Genomic DNA, 19,627 nt, shown 5'->3' with positions numbered 1-19,627 from the left:
GGTGAGCTCCTTCCATCCAATATGACCCTTCAATTAGCCGATAGATCCATCAAGTTCCCAAAGGGAAGAGTTGAGGATGTTCCCCTTAAGATAGGAGAATTCACAATTCCCATTGATTTCATTGTGTTAGAGATTGCGGAAGATGACAACATTCCTATCATCTTAGGGAGACCCTTCTTAGCCACCTCGAGAGCTTTGATCGATGTTAAGGGAGGTCGTATTACTTTGAGAGTTGGTAACAATGAGGAAAGTTTTGAGCTAAAACCGATGCATGAGTCTTTGTCTTTTATGAAAGGAATGAGTATTAATTCCCCTCGCTCTATTGATAATGTATGCATGATTGATACTTCAACTAACGATATTCCTGAGAATTGTGATGATGTGTTTTTGAGTTTTGATTGGAAGAAGGTTAGTGAAGAGAAAAAGGAGTTTCCCAAGCTCATAGACGAGGAGGAGATTGACATTCCTCATTGGTTTGAGCTTCAACCTAAAGAGGAGGACGATGATCCTAAGAGTGTTGATGGTGCGAAATCATCTAAAAAGAGGAACAAGGAAAAGAAAAAAGCACGAGCTTCTAGGAAAAAGAGAAAGAGAATAAGGTTATGGAAGGAGAAGCTTGCTTTTGAGGAGTTATCGAATGAAGTCTCATCAAGAAACAACGAGAAGTTGCTAGAAATTGAAGAGAAATTTGCTCCTCCCGTCACCTTGGACAAGGTGGTGTTATTTGACCCTCCGTGATTTGGAGGAAGAGTCGAGCTAAGGACCTTAAGAAAGCGCTTCCCGGGAGGCAACCCGAAGACTTCTAACTTTTTCTTTTGATTTCAATTTTTCTTAATTTTCTTTCTTTTAGTTTCTTTTATTTTTCTTTCACTTGTTTTTACTTTGGATTTATAAGTTAAATTCTTGGAGTTGGATTACATCAAGTGGAACGAGCAATGGAATGGTGTTTCGTCATTTTTGATGTGCTTTATGTTCAATTTTATTGAAATTTTGAGGTTAAAGGGGTAAGAATTGTTAGGAAGGTAAGTTAGGAAATTTGTGCTTAAGTTTGAAGAAATTGGAACTTGGTGAGTTCATCGTGGTGCTACCATAATTTGGGGTGTTGAACCTACATTTTTAACATTTAGAAACTGATCGTTATACCGGGGTCGAAAATCCCGGAATGATAGTTATTGAGGTACCCGCACATGAACGCATTAAGGAAAGAGGCAAGAATAACAGCAGGTGGTGCGGGCGCACCTAGACCCTACGCAGTCGTGCACGATGATGGCGCGAGCGCGCCTATCCCTTACGCAGGCGCGCGCGACACTGGCGCGGGCGCGCTGCCAGGCCGCACGGCCGCGCACCCCCCTCCCATGCTTATTTCTTTATTCTTTCTTCTTTCTTTTCCCTCATTTCCCCTTCACCCGCTTTCTCACGAGCTCAAACCTCCTTTAACCCTCACCAAAACCGCACCCTCACTCTATACACATTCATCAAATGTTCACTCAAATTCAACAAAATTTCCATCACAATTCATCAAATCCTTTTGTAATTCTTCCAATTTTAACAAATTCATACTACATTTCACCCATATTATCCACCATTCTCTCTCCTCCATTGTTGAAGCTTAATTGGGGTTTTTCTTGTGAGTTGAAATTGGTGGCTATGGATTGCTCTAATTTGCTTCTTGTATGGTATAATCATCTACTCTTGCTCTTAATTGCTTTATTATACCATATAATTGCAAGTTTTAGTTAATTCATGGGCATGAATAGTAGTAGTATGCATTTTGATGGTTTTGATGTTTGAATTTGGATTTTGGTTGGTTATTTGTGTTGTATATTGATTGTTTATTGCTTACATTGTATTGTTTGTTGTTTGTGTAGCAAAATTGATCGTTATTATTGAGAATTGTTGTGATCATATTTTTGGTAGTGGTGCTTCGTTGATAATGTTAAGCCTTGGTTCTTGATTTCTTTGTGCTTGGTATATGATTTGAAAGCATTTGGTGGCTTGAATTGGTGGTAATTGTGCGTATTTGGGATTGCTCATCTTTGGTAGTGAATTGTTGCTTGTTGTTTTGGTTAAGGTGTTCAATTGAAGCTTTCAAGATTGTTGGGTGGAGTTTCTTTGGGTGATTGTGGTGTTTTGAGTTGCTACATTTGAAAATCATCATGTCGAAACACATTAAAAGCCTTTTCAAGAAACGTAAAACCAATGAAGAACCCACTCCTTCTCCATCTACCTCACAACAATGACAACCTACCCCTATACCCAAGCTTAGAATTACCGACCCAATCCAAAAAGCTAGACACTCCAAGCTCAGATCAAACCGTTCCCTCAAGCCTTCCCGTCACTATTTTCAATCGGATATGATTAAATTGATGATTGATGAAGACTTGAGGGAGTTGATCAACAACCTTCGCTTGGGGTCATTTGTGAATCGGAGCTTTCGTACATATGTTCAACCAACTTTGGAGTTCTTGGCCACATTTGATCTTGTGGCGGTCGAGGGTGATGTATACCATGTCCAATTTCAACTCTTCAATATTCAATTCGATCAATCTTTGGAAGATTTTAATGCGGCTCTTGATTTTGATCTAAATTCTTATATTTTGGATCTCGAGCACTTCTTCAACAATGAGTATGATCATAATTCGTAGTGGGACGATATTTCTAGTTGCGGTGACTTTGTGACCCGGTATGCCAAGATAAGTAAGGTATACCAACCATGTCTCCGAGTGCTCCATAGGCTATTGGGATATTCGGTGTTCCCGAAGAAAGAACTGGGAAAGATGAGCCCATTAGAAATTCGTATTTTATGGGTGGCTACTCGAGCGGAGCACCGAGGTCGCCTAAACTTGGGGTACACTTTTACAAGATATTTCTAAGGGTTGCAAGGTAGGGAATTCGGCGAGATCCCTTGTTGGAGCATGGTCACTAGGCTCGTGACCAATCCTGAGCTCGGTGGGGGATGATGAATATCTTTACCTTGACATCAAGCAATTAAAGCAAACCCATTTCTTGGCGAAGAATGATGATGATGAGGTATTTGAGTGGCTAAGGGACAATGAGCATTGGTGCTATCTCCCTAACCCTTCCTTGACTTCTCTCCACCGAGAGAATGTTGCAAACATTTGGCATGTCCCCATTATTCACCGCCCTCCCTAATTCGATGATGATGAAGAAATGGGTGAAGAAGAAGAAGAATAAGAGCCGCCACAATAACAACAACAACAACAACATCAAGAGTAACATCATCAATATGCTAGCTCCGACTTGGATTCTCTTAGTGCTTAAATGAAGGACATGCAAATCCGGTTGGAGGACATGTACGATCAAGATTTTGAGTCCCTTTATACCCATATGAGAGGGGTGTCGGAGATGAAACAAGGTATGTTTCTCCAACAACAACACTTATATGATGCGGGTGTTAACTGGGGAGAAATCACTCCCCCGGTAAACTACCCTTACTTTCCACCCCAATATGATCCTCTACCATCTTTTGGGGGTGATGGGGTACCTACGTATCCATATTGGCAAGGACCCTTGGGGTCCAACGCCGAGACTCGCTCATTCCCCGTTGAGCACGGTAACTACGATTACCGTGTTTCCGGTGGGAGCAATTATAGGGATGATCCTAACTACCCCTATGTACACCCCGATCATCCACTACCGCTCTCTTTACCCGAGAAATTCACTCCCTTTTGCCCCTTAGCAACAAGATAACTTTCGGGGGCATTATGGTTGGCCCCCCAGTTACACCGGGGAATGGGATCCTCATGGTCCCCCATCTGGGTTCTTCTATGATAGGGATAACAATGATAGATCTGGGCCGAGTGGTAGTGGTTGCTAGTTCCCCTCATTTTTGTGCTTTGTGCCTCCATCCCTTGTCGTATGTGTGCTTGCTTTGTATTGTCGGGATGTTGAGATGTATCTTTGTTTAGCTTGGGGGAACTTTTCCTTTTCTTAGGGGTCTTGTCTCGGTGGCCAATTTGTTGTTGAAACTAACCTTACTTATCTTGTTTCTTTGCATGATGGCCTCATTCTTGATTTTACTTTGATGATGTTTGCTTATTTTTTATCTTGCTGTTGTTATGATGATGATGTGTGTTTGCTCCCTTGAATCCAAACCCCCAAAATCCAAAGCCCGTGAATCCAAACCCCCTTGAATTCAAATTTTGTAGTTTAGTATTTTGGTTGCTTAGTTAGTTGTTTAGTTCTTATTTTCTTATTTTTGTTTTATTGATAGTTTAGTTTTGCTTATTTTTGTTTTTTTATTTTCTTTTCTTTTCTTTTGTTTTGAAGTTACTAACCGTTTTCTTAGTCTATAATATTCTTTTCCATTTTTTTTTCTCACATGGCTTTGATGATGATGCTTTGATTTTTGGAGCTTCATGAGGTGGTTGATTCTTCACCTTACTTTTTAGCATTGCTTGGAAGCCGGTGAGCTTTTTCTTATTTCCCTTTATTCTCTTTTATTTTCTTGGATGCATAGTTTAGGATTAGCTTTAGGAAAAGTTGAATGGTTCGAGAATGGATGCTTTTAACACCTAGAGTGTTTGGGATCTTTGACGAAGTTGTCATTTGATCACTTGTTTGTCGATTAGGAATTACATGTTATATTTGCATATTCGTTCTATTCCTTACTTTCCTTCTTTTCCTTTAACTATGTTTTTCCTTTTCTCTTTTCTTTTCTTTTCTTTTTCTTTCTTTTTGTTTTTGGATTTTGGTATGCTTTTGAGGCTTTATTTATCATCCTTTTGTTTTTCTTTTTGAATTGGACTATATACAATCGATTTTGCTTTTGAATGAATATCTTCTTAAATGGTATGGGTATGCACGGTTTGAGAATATGCTTGGTTGACTCTAGGATAGATGTATGCTAAGGTAGCATGTTCTAGAACTAGGAGGATCATGAAACCGGATTCTACTTGTTTGTGGCATGTTGGTAGTTGCTTCCTATAGTCGATTTGAAACCTGTAATGAGATTGTTTTACATCCATGTGAGGTTCTTCATTTTTCTAGCCTTCTACATAACTTGCATGAGTGGCGTGGATGCTTGACTATTGCGGACCTAATTTTGAATCTTGACTCATAATTCTCAAACATGAGATCGAACCATCTAGGGAGGACAACGACATCTTTTCGGGGTGGTAATTTTTCTTTTTCTAGATTTAATTTTCTTTACTTTAGTTCCTTGGGTTTACATTTTCCCTCTTGCTAACCATTTGAGCTTTTTTCCCTTCTATTCAAGCCAAATATTTAGAATTTTGAGCCTTTTGTTTCTTTTTGTTCCATTTTTGGTTTTTGTGAATCAAATGGTCTTATTTTTGGAGTTTGTGGTTTACAAGGTTGGATTTTGGTTCTATTTGTAAGCAAGCTTGTAATTTGTGTATATTTTGTGAATAATGGCAAATGTATGATAGAAAAAGCTGTTCAAAGTTAAAAAAAAGGCAAGGACATAATAAATGCAAAGTTATAAAAGCCGTCCAAAGTTAAAAAAGGCGAGGATAATTGCTTTGTATTTTTTCATAAATAATAAAAAAAAAGAAATAGAAGACATAAAAAGTTGAAAATGTGAAAAAAAATCAAAAAATATTTTGATGTGATTCTTTTACCTTTTCAAGCATTGAGGACAATGCTTCTTTTAAGCTTGGGGGAGAAGCGTTTACGCTTTTTGTAAATATGATTGTGATTATGCTTTGAATAAGCTTGGGGGAGTTAGTTTGTTTTTGTTTGGTGACTACTTGATTGTGATTCCAAGAAAGGGCCCGTTCTTTGCTTCACTATTACGGATACCACCAAATTTTTAAAATTTTAGCCTACCCCTAACCCTTTTTGCCCTTACGTTACAACCATGGGAAAGACCTTTCGACCTAGAGGTTGAGTCAAATTTCGAGGGAGGGCATTATGAGTTAAAGCCTAAAGAAAGGGGATGCATAGTCAAGACGTCGTGTAGCCCAAAAGTATTTCTTTTCCGGCTCCTTCGAGGAGCTATTAAGATGCTCATTAGAGGGACATTTTAGACTATAGGGAGAACGCGGTAAGATTGAACGGGATGAAGGTGAATTGTGATAACTAGTTCTCTATGCTTAGCATACTCTATGTTCAATCAACCTCGGATATCTTGAAACGTGCATAGCTCTATTGCTTAAGAAAGATGTTTATTCATTTGAAATGTAATCATTTTGTAAAGTCCAATTCGTAAAAGTTTCAATTTTGTTTTTCTTTCTTTTACTTTTACTTTTCTTTTTGTGGTTTACCTCATGTATGTTGGTGGAGAGTTATAGGTTATGCTCTTAGGAAACCTTTACGAGACCTCACTCGTCCTCATAGGTGACTTTGGGGTTTAAAGGGCTTGTTGTAGCTAAAAACAACTGGGATTTTTACGAAAGTGAGTTTTAGTGTATATTCCCGTCTTATGTCTTTCTTTTTCTTTTTGAATAAGTTTTTCATCCTTTTTCTTTCTTGCTTTGTTTTGCTCGAGGACGAGAAAAAGTTTAGCTTGAGGGAATTTGATAAGTGTCATTTATGGCACTCATTTGGTTATTTTTAAGATGAATGTCATGCTATTCTTTAGCTCTTTTACTTAGTTTTTCCTTCATTTTACTCTTTATTTCTTTTAGTTTGCATTTTCTTAGTTTGATTTCTTCCTTTATGCATTTCTTGGTTTATTTTGTTATTTTCTCTTTTATTTGCTTATTTTCCTTTGTTTTTCTTGTTAAGATCGTTTTCCATAGTTTCCCGAGCCTCTTCCCGAGTTTGGCATTGATTAGGATGCTTAGTGGTCTACATTTGAAGCTTAAGCATGGAGATGTGCAAGTTCCTAAAGACATTGAGGTGTGCATTCAAGCCGTGGGGCATGATTTCTTGTCTTGAACCGCAAACATGGAGTTTAGAAACTGCAAGGTTCCGTGTTTATCAAGAGCATTAAGTAGAGCGCACGAGGAGCATCGGGATGATAAGGAAGAGGGCTCCCCTGCTCCCAGGCGCGGGTGCGCGCGACCATGGCGCGGGCGCGCCTATCTGGGTCCCTGTTCCGTACCCTGTTTTGCGCGGCCGCGCTACCCTTATGGTTGGCTGCGTGTGTATGGGTTTATTCGGGGACGATCTAACTAACTTCTCATAGTTAGTTTTACTATATATAGATTTTCTTTCTATTTTTAGAGAGAGAAAAATTAGAGAGGATCATTAAGGAATAATTCAGAATATTAGATTAGAATTAGGTAGGTTTTTAGAGAGAGAAACTCTAGTGTGTAGAGAGAGAAGTTCTTGATTGAAGATTGAAGATTGATGATTCCAAGTGTTTTTTCTATTGAATTGAAGCAAGTTTAAAAGGATTTCTTTACTTTAATGCAATCTTAGTTTTGATTTCAATTGCTTTGTTGATTGTTTTAGTTTGAATTGAATTTGTGTTTTAATTGATTTATTTGATATAATGATGACGAAATTGTTGATTAATTTAGTTTTAATCTTAATTTCAATGAATATTTAGTAGTTTTCTTGCTAGGGAATTGGTGAAGCATATATGAGTAAATGATTTATGCTAATTGGGGGAAATTGATGGAGTTGATGTTGTGATTAAATTGGTTGATTGAGTATGTGCATATGTGTGTTTAATTTAGGAGTGATCAACCTAGTTTCTCACACTAGATTGCATTGTAGGTTCACTTTGATACGGAAAATTGATTTGTGGCTTGTATCTGTCAATTGAGAGGATTTGTGAGGTTCCTAGTTAGTGTCTTTCGTAGTTGGCGCTAGTTTGACCTATAGGAAATTAGCCTATCTCTCTCTCTTGATTGCAGAATTGACCTTCCCTCGCATCATTCGACTTGGTCATCTTCAATCCAAATTAGTTGAATCATTTACAAGTCTATGTGGATCCATACCCTAGTACTTGATAAGTTTGATTTCAATTTTATTGTTTGTTTTGCTTAGTTTCTTAGATTACACACACACCTACCCCCTTGACTTCGAGATAGATTGACTTAGACAATAGTAGTTAGCTCCCATTCCCTTAGGTTCGATCCTTGACTTGCCGTTAGACTTGTATGAAGGTGTGTCGAGAGTTTACAAATTTTATTTTTACATAGGAAAGTTAGTCCAACAACCTAGCTTCGACCTAGGGTCATGCACCAAGTTAAACAAGTTTTATTAAAGAATGGTTCTTAGAAATAATTTTGGTTGTATGCACCTTAATCAAATTTTTAATTTAAGTTGGACTTGTATTAAGTTTTCATTTGGCTCATTTTATTAATTCTAAAATTAATTATTTGTCACACAAAATTTAGGTTGGAAACTTGAGGCTATGGCACAAAAATCGAGGCAAAAGCCTCAATTGGCTAGCCCGCATGTGGTTGAAAACACGCACTTTAGTGCGGTCATGTGCGTGGTTGCTGCTTGCTGCCTGCCAGCAACAGGCAACATCATGGTGCAGCAATAGCATCATGTTGTGCACGCATCATGCGTGCTGATGTGCTGCGCATGGAAAGCCGTGGCAGGTGCGAGCTTGAGTGGTTGTGTGAGATTCTTGGTGCGTTGCTTGATGCGGCTTAGGTGTGCGCGTGGGTGTGCTACGAGCTTGTGGCACAATGCGCACACCAACAAGCTTGCGTGGCCTTCGTGGCTTGTGTCGCAGGCACGCCCCGTAGAAGGGTCGACGCGTATGCGGTATTCTAGGCTATGGGTGTGACGCTATGCATGAGTTACAACTGTGCGCATAACCCCTCACTAAGCAATCATGCCTCGTTTTAAGGCTATGTTTATTTTTCTATTTTAACTATTCTAATTAATTTTTTTGGTTTTAATTAATTTTAATTAATTTTTGAGGTTAGGCCTCGGTTTTGAGCGACATTGGAAAAATTTTGGGTACCTACTTAATTAATTAGATTAATTAAGATGGATGCGGAATTCCGTGGGAGCTTCAATATTAATTGCGTTAAATTACATAATCAATTAAATATATTTATCTAGTTTTAATTAGACATGTTAATTGGATTACGACCTAAATTAGTTACTAGTTTACGCGTGTTTTATGCATTGTTACTTATTTATCATTGTAAAATGCATGGACCATTCACAAATAGTGAATGGATGAATGGAATGTATATTCTCTCACAGGTTTTATGAAATGGCAATTAGTGAAGCCCGACTAGGATAGAAAATACGGACTTTGATCCGTGATTTATTTTTGTAAATCTAAATATGATATGCGAACCGTTGAGTATTTTTGTACCTTAATATTTAGATTAGTCCTAATTGTAGATACTAGTATTTGCATAATTATGGTCATGTCTTGAAGACGGAGGTTCTTGGAAGACGAAGCCATGAAGTTACAAGACTTGACGACTCAAGGGGTCATGCTAGTTGCCAAATGCATCTTTATTTATATTTTCGATATATATTTGTGATTATTCATATATGAATTATATGTTTGTTGCATGTTTAGGATTTCAAATGTTGTGATGATTAATTAAGTTCACTTAAATCAACCAACATAGAAACCCTAGGTTCCTAAAATATTGAGTGAAATTTCCATTCCAAAACAACACTTATCGAGATATTGAGAGTAGTGATGGGCTACTCCAAAGAGAGGCATCACTATTACTCCCTAGCATACGTATGGCATGCCGGGTATGCAAGTTGGTTTTGGTTTTACTCAACGATATGAGTGATGGAGTCCTAACATGTCGTGGCAAAGTGGATAAGTTGTTGAGAGAGCATTAGATGCGACGATTTATCCAATCAAGAGTGGCTTGGAGCCATTAGAAAAGATTTGCTTAACATAGGAGATTGAGTGTTAAGACAAGCCAAAGCATGCTTAATCACTCTTTGTTTCTTTGGATCTTAGAATCGACTTATTCTCACGAAATGGGGACAATTTTAATGTGTGAATAAGATGTTTAAAAAATTTTGATTAAAATGCATGATTTTATCTTATTTAAGTATTATGAATGGTTTTTCATTTAAAATTCTTTCAATTGTAGAAACATGTCTTTGACTGTCGACAACAATCTAATGTGCTCGGAACTTCCCGAGAATTACCATTTATATTGAATTTGGTAAACTTCAGGGAATGGCAGGAAGAACTCCGTATGACCCTTTGTAATTTCTACCTAGAGCATATTTTGGATACACCATCCCGAGTTTTTACTCAAAAGGGGTTATGAGCAATGAAGCTCATGAGGAATGGAGTTATGATTGCAAGAGAGTCTCACGACTAATGGAAAACTCTATTCCAAAACAAAGGAAGGAGAAATTCTCCAACTATTTTCTGGATGTGCTCCTCAAGGATCTAGAGGATGAGGTCAATCTGAGGATTACAAAGAGTGTCAGGGGAAACTATGATGGCCTTGTGTAGGAGGTGACTAGGTAACTCTCTAACATGAGGATCCAGCCACCGCAAGATGAATGTCTCACTAAAGAGAGGTAAGAAGTATGGACTAGGGTCTATAGTGCAAGACTTAAACCCGGGATGCCACTTCAAGCCCATGTGCTCAAGATGACAAGGTTATTCAACCACTTGGAGCTGATTGGTAGTCTGTTGGAGGATGAGCAAGCGGCTCATATGCTTCTAAGCTCACTCCACTCTGGGTATGTTGCAATAAAGATGCAACTTACCGACAATTGGAACAAACTTCCCTTGAAGGAAGTTGTCCAAGAGGTCCAGAAAACCAATTCTTGCTAGGTGGCTAAGTTTGCTTTGAGGCCTTAGAGGAAGGAGTTCAAGAACAAAGATAAGATGCGCTGCTTCTATTGTAGTAAGCAAGGACACTACAAGAAAGAATGTAGCGAGTATTTAGAAGATGAGGCAAAGGGAAAATGAGCCTCAATCTTAGGTTGGATTTATGTTTCTGTATCTAAAGCTTTGAATATTTTGAATTGAATTTGAAGTGAAATTTCTGGTTTTGAGTGTGAATTTTTATTTTTAGGTCTTTTTTCATTGCTAATTTTATGGCTTCAACGTGTTGGGTATTTTGAAATGATCGGTCAAAGATTTTATTTTTTTTGTTACCCATCAATTGCTAATTTTTATTGGGGATTCGAATGATTGAGTGTTAGATTTGTATTTTTTTAGGAGTTAGGTTTGTAAAAATGAATGTTGTGGTTAATTATGTAATTAATGAAGGAATAAGTTCTGGCTTGGTTTAAAGATGAAACAAATTGTTTTGATGGTTTAATTAGTGTGACATTGTGTTTATTGCTGGGCTTACATTTATTGATTTGTTAAAATGCCTAAACTTTAGCTTAATTATGCAATTGCTTAGAATGCTTCTTGCAAGATGGTTCAAAAAGGACAGAAGAAAATTATCTTCAATGGTTTGTTATTAGCTGTTGAAGAGAGTAGAATGTCTGAAATTTTGTTCTTCTGAAATTAGTTGCAATAGGATATATAACTTATAAGTGCCAAGATTATTATTAGGATCACAAAAGTTGATAGAAATGTAGCCTTGTTGTCTTGGATTTAATACTTGCGATTTTTCATTTTGGGAATGATATGTTTGGGAAGTCGGGAAGGTGGGACTCAGTTGTGTTTTAATCATTGTCGAATTTCAAAATCTAGGTCAGGCTTTCGACTTGAGGTAGCAATTTGACATAAGGATGGTGACTCAACTTTCTAAAGGAAAATCTATACAATTTGCCAATCACATCTCCCTCCCCCCTATTATCATAAAAGAATATAGTATGCATCTGTAAATCTTGTGCTTATATAGTACACATCTATGGCTTTCAATTTCTGCTGGTGCCAAAGGCTTAATTGCTAAAATGTTAGAGAGAAATCCTAAGGCACGTATAAGTGCTGCAGAGGCACTTGGTATGTAATTTTTTGCTCGACTAAGATTTGATGATAGGTAATTTTGACATGAAAACTGCTTTTGAATGCCCACAATTTTCATATTACCTATGGATCAAAACATCCATGGTTTAAAGAAGACAATGATCTGATAGTTCTGAGAAAGCTATTGACAACGCTATTCTTACGCAGTTCAGAGCTATGAAGAAACTGAAGAAGCTCGCTCTCATGGTAACATACCAAATACCTATATATTGTTAAAACATCTATTGTATAATTGACAAATTCCTGTGTAAAATCCAGATTTTATTAAGCTCATGCTATAACCTGTCTTGGTCTATTAGGGAATCATCCGAGAATTCGTAACTCTTTTGTATCTTTCTCAATTTATTGATCTTGTTCTTAGTAGGTCATTTAATTTGTTGCAATTTGCATTAATTTTGTTTTTGAAAAGTATGGATTTGTGTTTAGGGATCTTACAAAAATGTGGGTCAATTTTGAATCAAGGAATCGATTGTATTGATTTTGATTTGAGTAGAATTTGAATTTCAATGTTGAAATTTGCTATTATTTTGGTTGGTTGAGCATTTGAGCTTGTGTTGTTCAATTTCATTTGGGATTTGGAAAGGGAATCTTGGGGTTTGTAGGAAATGGCTGTAAGATTCATGGATGGTTTCATGATTTATAAAGAGAATGTAGATTATGCTAGAGTTAATTTGGATTAGTTTTTATTTGGCAGGTGGAATAGAAAATCTAGAAATTTAAGCCAATAATGAAACCCAATGAACAAATAATGAAATAATAATGGAATTAAATTTAAAGAAAGGAGGTTAGCTCATCTTGTTGAGCCTGGTGCCCCTTGTTTACTTAGCTGTTGTTCTTGAGTACCTTGTTCTCTCCTCCATTGAAGCAGTATTTGAGGTAAATTTTTCTTTATATTCTTTAAATTATCAAATATCAATTTTGTAGATTTAATTAGTCTAAACTCTTAAACCTTTACTTTTTCCTACAACTTCATAATTCTATTTCATTTCATAATAAAGCACTAAAATCATTTATTTATGTATAACTCTTAATTATTTGTCATCTAAACAAGGATTTATAACCAAATACTATTATACATTACTAAATTAAGCATTTTGTTAACAGAGTACCATATTTTCTTCTAATAAATAAATGAATTTTGTATTATTGTGATATGGTATTTTGGTTTGGTGGTTAGGGAGTTTGTTTCTCTTTTCTCATCACTTACAGAGTTACAATCTTGGAGTTGGGCCTGATTGCATTTATTAAGTAATGAAGTGCCAGCGAAAGAAATAAGAAAACACTACTAAGGAATTGTTATTGTGTATTCTTGGGTAACAATATAAGAGACTAACCGTCATCATATTCCTGTTCTAGATCCTAACATGCCATTTTTAATTTAGATGTATATTTGTGCGTTTCTTGAAGTCATTATTATTTATTTTTATTGTATGTGGGATTTATGTACACCAAATTTAGATTAAGCTTGCCTTTGATAAAATCCTCATCCATGTTTAAACTCATGGGTCACTTTTAAGTTGCTAGAACTTCCATGTAAATATGTAAATATATCCTGGTGTTCTGGTGTTGCTCAACTTGGAGATGTTGTTGTTGCTCTTCAAGTTCCTCACTCTTCTACTGGTTTAATTTGTATGCATTTTTATTTATTTGGGAGAAAACATTCTTTGTACTATCCAAGGATTACCCCTGATAACGGATAAAAGCAAACATGAACAATCCCAAGTATGATTCATGGTCTTAAGTATCTTAACACATCATTTTGATTGTTTCAGGCTGTTAAATTGATTTTCTTATTAATTAGAAACTCATATGTTCAGTTTGGGAATTAGCATGTTGGGTTATCAAATTATTGTATTTGTTTAAATATGTTTGCTCCTTTCTACATTATTTTTTTTAAAACTCCTTTTTAGTGATATTTATTGTTTATTTTAGAGGTTGTAGATATGAGGAGAAGAAAAGCAAGGGATAATAAATGCTCTTTATCAAGTAGCTTTTAATTTAAGGGACATATGGTTGTTAGGGAAGAGCTCTTTCACATTGCTACTGGTCATTTGTGTCCTTGCTGCAGCCTGGTGGGGGCGTCCGTGAATCATGTCCTTTTTGAATGCACAAAGGCTAAAGAGGTATGTGCGAGTAGTATCTTTCAAGCTCTGATTGATGAAGCTCCTGTTGGTTCTTTTATGGATAATTTGTTGTGGTTTAACAGCAAATTAGAGAAACAGGAATTGCGTATATTGTTTGCTCTGGCCTGGTCTAATTGGTATTGCAGGAACAAATTTTTTTCATGAGCAACAGTCCCTAAATGTTATCTACACAGTAGCGAGTTTTGCTAAACTTATGTCTAATTACTGCTCCTACACTAAGCGAGTCTTTGTGAAGCATGGTGCCCCTGTTGCCCATATGGTCAACTCTTGGATGAAGCCTCCTACTGGGGTTACAAAGATCAATATTGATGCCCATATTACTGGGTCGTTTGCTTCGGTTGGGGTTGTGGCTCGAAATGAAAATGGTGGTTTTGTGTGGGCTATTGTCAAACGGCTAGAAGGAGAATGGATGTGGAAAGTGCTGAAGTTGCTGATGTTAGATTCGGTTTACAGCACGCTAGTAGATGGGGTAGCAGGAACAACAACTTGGGTTTCTCTCCTCTGTGGCTGATTTATGATAATATTAGAGAGTAGGCAATGTGGTTGCTCATCTCGTTGCGAGGTGGGACACCCGTGGTAGTACAGAGTTAGTTTGTATGAACTCCTTTCTCCAAAGCTTAATTACTTGGCGGAGAGCGATATTTAATATATAGCCTGCTAATCTTGCTTAAAAAAAAGTAGCTTTAATATTTTAAAATACGTGCGATATTGACTAGGAACATTCTAGCCTTATTTTGAGCTTAATTTTTTTTGTTGGGTAATCACTTACATGTTAATTCGATATTGTTTGTAGTTCTATTAACTTGTATTATTGTGTATAAAAATCGTTACAAACAAACTAATATGAGATTTAAACAATAAAACACTCCATAACATAGTCTAAATAAAATCTCAAACCCAATTCCTTAAATAATTAAACAATTTTGTTCTATCGGCACAATTTTATTTATCGACATTTATGTTTACTAATTAATTTACATTTATTTTAATGTCTATTAAGAAAGCAAACATACTAGCCAAAAAAAGTCACACTTTCGGTCTCGTTCACTAGCATCACTACATTGCTTCGCGCGCAATGCGAGCGGTGCAACCCTAGTAAATAAAAAGTCTTAGGCCAAAATAAAAATTGGACTATGCTTTGACTAAACATTAAGACTGATTTTATTAACTGAGTTTGCTTGATTATGAATTTAAGCACTCCTGGGATTATTAACTGACTAATAATGACGTTGAAGGATTGTTAATCATCGGGTTTTGTTTCGGGGAGACATTTTTAGGTGTCTACAACCTTTAGTGTATAGCCTTTTTCCTATGTCACTTAATTTCTCTTCATGAAATATAAGGTAAGATCTATTCGTCATCCTTATAACGTCCAAAAGTGTTTCTCGATATCTAAGTCCAACTGTCAATAAACAGATGATTTTAAAAATCCATCCGAGCACAACCATGCATTTTCACAGTCTCTCTCCTCAAGAGGCGTTCTAAAAAACAAAGACATCTTCCCTATTATTAGTAGGGGGATATTCCCAGTCTTATAATGTAGCTTATCTTACTAAGAGGACCTAGTCGCTCGAGCATTGCCATTATAATCTCCATGTACGAAAGACGTTTGACTAAAATCAAAATAGACTAGTACTCAAATAAAAGAACTCACAATACTCATGGTCGAGGGAAGAGGTTCCGATACCCACAATAAGAAGTATACTTATGACGATTTTTAAATCTCTTAAAGTATTCTCATAGGTCAGTCCAGTATGATTCAAAACCAAAACCTGTGCAAATGATTTATGACAATCATGTCCTTGTAGCAAAAGAAACGGTGCTATAAATCAAACTACACACTATTCTCAAGTGGTCATTAATCATCCATAATTTAAATGACCTCGTTTAGGGATAATTTTCTATTATAATATTCAATGTTCATTTAATAGGTGTTTCTTTATCAAAGATTGATCTTGATACCCTATTTTGAATATCCTCATAATTGAATGGACTCGTTATTTAATCCTAAACCACAATTAAATAGAAAACGGAGTGATAAAATTGCATGAAATTTAAATTACTCCAAATCCTTAATGGTTCATCTTAGTGTCTTACATTAAAATGTTCAAAATTAATTAAAAACACTAAACAGGGAAATCAAAGCCAATCTCCTACATACATGATTCTCACTACCTCAATGTGCTTGTTGTTCTTCACTTGAGACAAAAGTTTAGTAAGTGGATCGACTACATTGTCATCCGTTCTAACTTTGACCTTCTGATTTTCAGTCTCTTATCATGTGAAATCGCTGCTCGACATGTTTGACCTTCTGATGTTCTCTTGGATCTCTAGCCTGAGCAATAGCTTCATTGTTGTCACAATAGAGGACTATTGGACCCTTGATAGAGGGTATAACATCAAGTTCACCAACGAACTTAAGAATCTGAACAACCTCCTTAGTCTCTTCAACAGCTGACAAGTATTCAGCTTCAGTTATATAATTTGTAGTTATGCTCTACTTGGCACTCTTCCAACTAAATGCTCCTCCATTTAGACAGAAAACATATCCAGATTGAAATTTGAAATCATCTCTGTTTGTCTGGAAGCTTGCGTCGGTATAACCTTCAACAACTAATTCTTCTAAGCCACCATATACCAGGAATTTATCCTTGTTCCTTTTCAAGTACTATAGGACATTCTTGGACGCATTCCAATGCACCTCTCTTGGGTCTGATTGGTATCATCTTGTAGCACTCAAGGCATACGATACATTTGGCCAAGTAAACATCATGGCATACATGATCGATCCGATTAGCAAAGCATATGGAATTTGATTCATCCTTTCTCACTCATCTAGTGTCTTTGGACACTGCTTTTTGCTCAGGGTTATGCCATGTGACATGGGTTGGTGACCTCTCTTGGCCTCCTCCATGTTGAATCGTGCTTGTACCTTATCAATATAAATACTCTCGCTTAATCTAATCATCCTTTTTGATTTATCCCTATAGATCTTAATACCTAATATATAGGAGCCTCTCCCAAGTCTTTCATTGAAAAACATTTTCAAAGCCAAGCCTTTACAAACTCTAACATCAAAATGTTACTCCTACTGACCTTCTTGTAAACACAAGAATCATTTGGATTCTAGATAAAACCAAACTTACTGATGTCTTCATCGAATCAAAGATTCCAACTTTTGCTAGCTTGCTTTAGCCCGTAGATGGACTTTTTAAGCTTAAACACTTTCCCAACATTATTTTGGTTGACAAAAGCTTTAAGTTGTGTCATGTACAAAGTTTTTCCAAATCCCACTGAGGAAGGCGGTTTTGGCATCCATCTTCCATATTTCATAAGTGTAATATGCAGCAATCGCTAGGAGGATCCGAACAGATTTAAACATTGCGACCGGAGAAAAGGTTTCATCGTAATTAATACCATGAATTTGACTATACCTTTTGTTACCAATCTAGCTATGTAAATAAATACATTTCCATCTTTGTCAGTTTCTAATTTGAAAATCCACTTACATCCAATAGGTGTGTTACTGGTAGAAGGATAAGCGGTCCTTAGACAATCACCCTAAAGCCAAACAATATTTCTACCTAAACTAACCTAAGACAAGTCTGGGGTCAGTAAAGGATCGTATCCACAGCGAATGGGTCAAGAACACCAAGAGTATGAAATGGTTGTAAGCTAGCCCGGTCACAAATTTGGGATTTTTGATTAAATAACTACTATTGAGAAAAACACAAGGGGAAATGGGAACTGATACCAACCAAACCAACGGATCAAAACAATATGCAAGCATGAAAAAAAATTGGGTGATAGAAAGGGCACTCAACATTGCCTCCTTCCGAAGCCACAACACTAAGAATTCCTAAACCAAACTCAACTAATAAAATAGGCCAACCAAGTCTTAACGATGGGATGTAGACTACTAACTCAAGTTTATCTTTCGATCGGTCTAAGAAAGCAATAAGCCACAAGAAATTGGGATTTCTCACCAAATTATTGCAACTAAGACTACTACATCATTTAAAAAAGGAACTTTAATCAAGAAGAATTTAGCATAATAATATAAGAAAAGGCTCACAACTAGACTCCATCTCTCAATGCAAGCATAGAATTGAATACATGAACAATAAGTGGCAATCCAATTACACATGTAATTAACCAATTCTTTAACAGTCAATCATCAACCAAAAATGAACATGCAAGTACAAACATTAATCAACCCATGGCTTGGTTGGGTCTTCACCCAACCCCTAGCTAATTAACACAACTCACTAATCATGGTTAAGAACATCATAACAACAAATTCTAATTCTAGCATTGATCCAACAAATTGAGAAAAGTAATAATTACAAGGTAAATTGAACATGCAACAACAATTAAACAAGATTAATGAATAAATTAGCAATTTTAAGTAATTAAAAGTAAAAAATAAAGAACAAGTGATAGAGGAAAGAGATTACATAAAATGCTTCAAAGTTGAGGAAATATTGAATTCAGGAGCGACGGAGGCGATGGAGGTCTCGCTCGCGCTCAAGGCACAAAGGCTGGGACGAGGGGGAGCCTAGTCACCGCAAATGATTCCCTGAGGTTCGTTTACCTTCTCAGACAAAGCGGCAGCAGCCTTAGACTTCTCAGCCATTTTAGGGACTTTAGACTCAGTGGCCACAATCATTTTTTTCTCAGCCGTTTTAGGAAACTCAGTGGATGAAGCCTCGGCTTCTCAGCCATTTTAGGAGACTAAGTGGCAGCAGCCTCGCCCTTCTTAACCATTCCAGCCTTCACAGGCTCAGTCTAGGCCGATCATTACTCCTACGGACCAGGGCTTATTTGCAGTTCCATTGTCTAGGCTGATGCCTCCACCGACACTTCCTACATCTTGGAGTCAGCCTATGCAGTTTACCAGCTGGACATCACCTACATTGAGTATATCTTCTGTTGGTGTTGTGGGGACTAGTAGGCACATTACTCCTCGTACTCGGATGATGTAGGGTCTTTTTGGTCTGTCATTCCCTTACTCGCGATCTCAAGATGACACTTAGATCTGAGCAGTATTTGCCGAGGGTTTTTATTATGTACTTGGTTCATGATACTTGACATCATTTATGTACCATGACTCACTTTGTATATTTTATACCCACTTTATGTATTTGACATTATTTACTTAATTAGTGTGCATGGTAGTGTGTGCTTGAGACTTATAGTGTATTTATTAATGACTGACGCGAAAAAAATCGTTATTTTTCGTAAGTAGAGGGTACCGACCTTCCCTAAAAAAAAATGAAAATAAAATTGGGACTAGTTTTACAACTTTCCCAAGAAGAAAATAAAAATAAAATGGGATGAGTTTTATAACTTACCCTAAAAATAAATAAAAATTGGACTACTTTTATAACTTCCCCAAAAGAAAAAGAAGATAAATATACAAATAAAAAATGGGATAAATATAACAACTTCCCCACACGAAAATAAAAATAGAATAATGAGAAAAGTTCTATAACTTCCCCAAAAGAAAATAAAAAAATAAAAATAAAAACGGGACAAGTTTTACAAATTCCCCAAAAGAAAATAAAAATACAAATAAAAATAAAGGGAGAATTTCATTAGGAATAAAACTCTCGAAAAAACGGTGAAGGAATATACAACAAAAATTCGAAAAAATAGG

Source organism: Chenopodium quinoa, unplaced genomic scaffold, assembly GCF_001683475.1.
Source record: "Chenopodium quinoa cultivar QQ74 unplaced genomic scaffold, ASM168347v1, whole genome shotgun sequence".
NCBI lineage: Eukaryota > Viridiplantae > Streptophyta > Magnoliopsida > Caryophyllales > Amaranthaceae > Chenopodium > Chenopodium quinoa.
Note: the sequence above shows the minus strand (reverse complement) of the source record.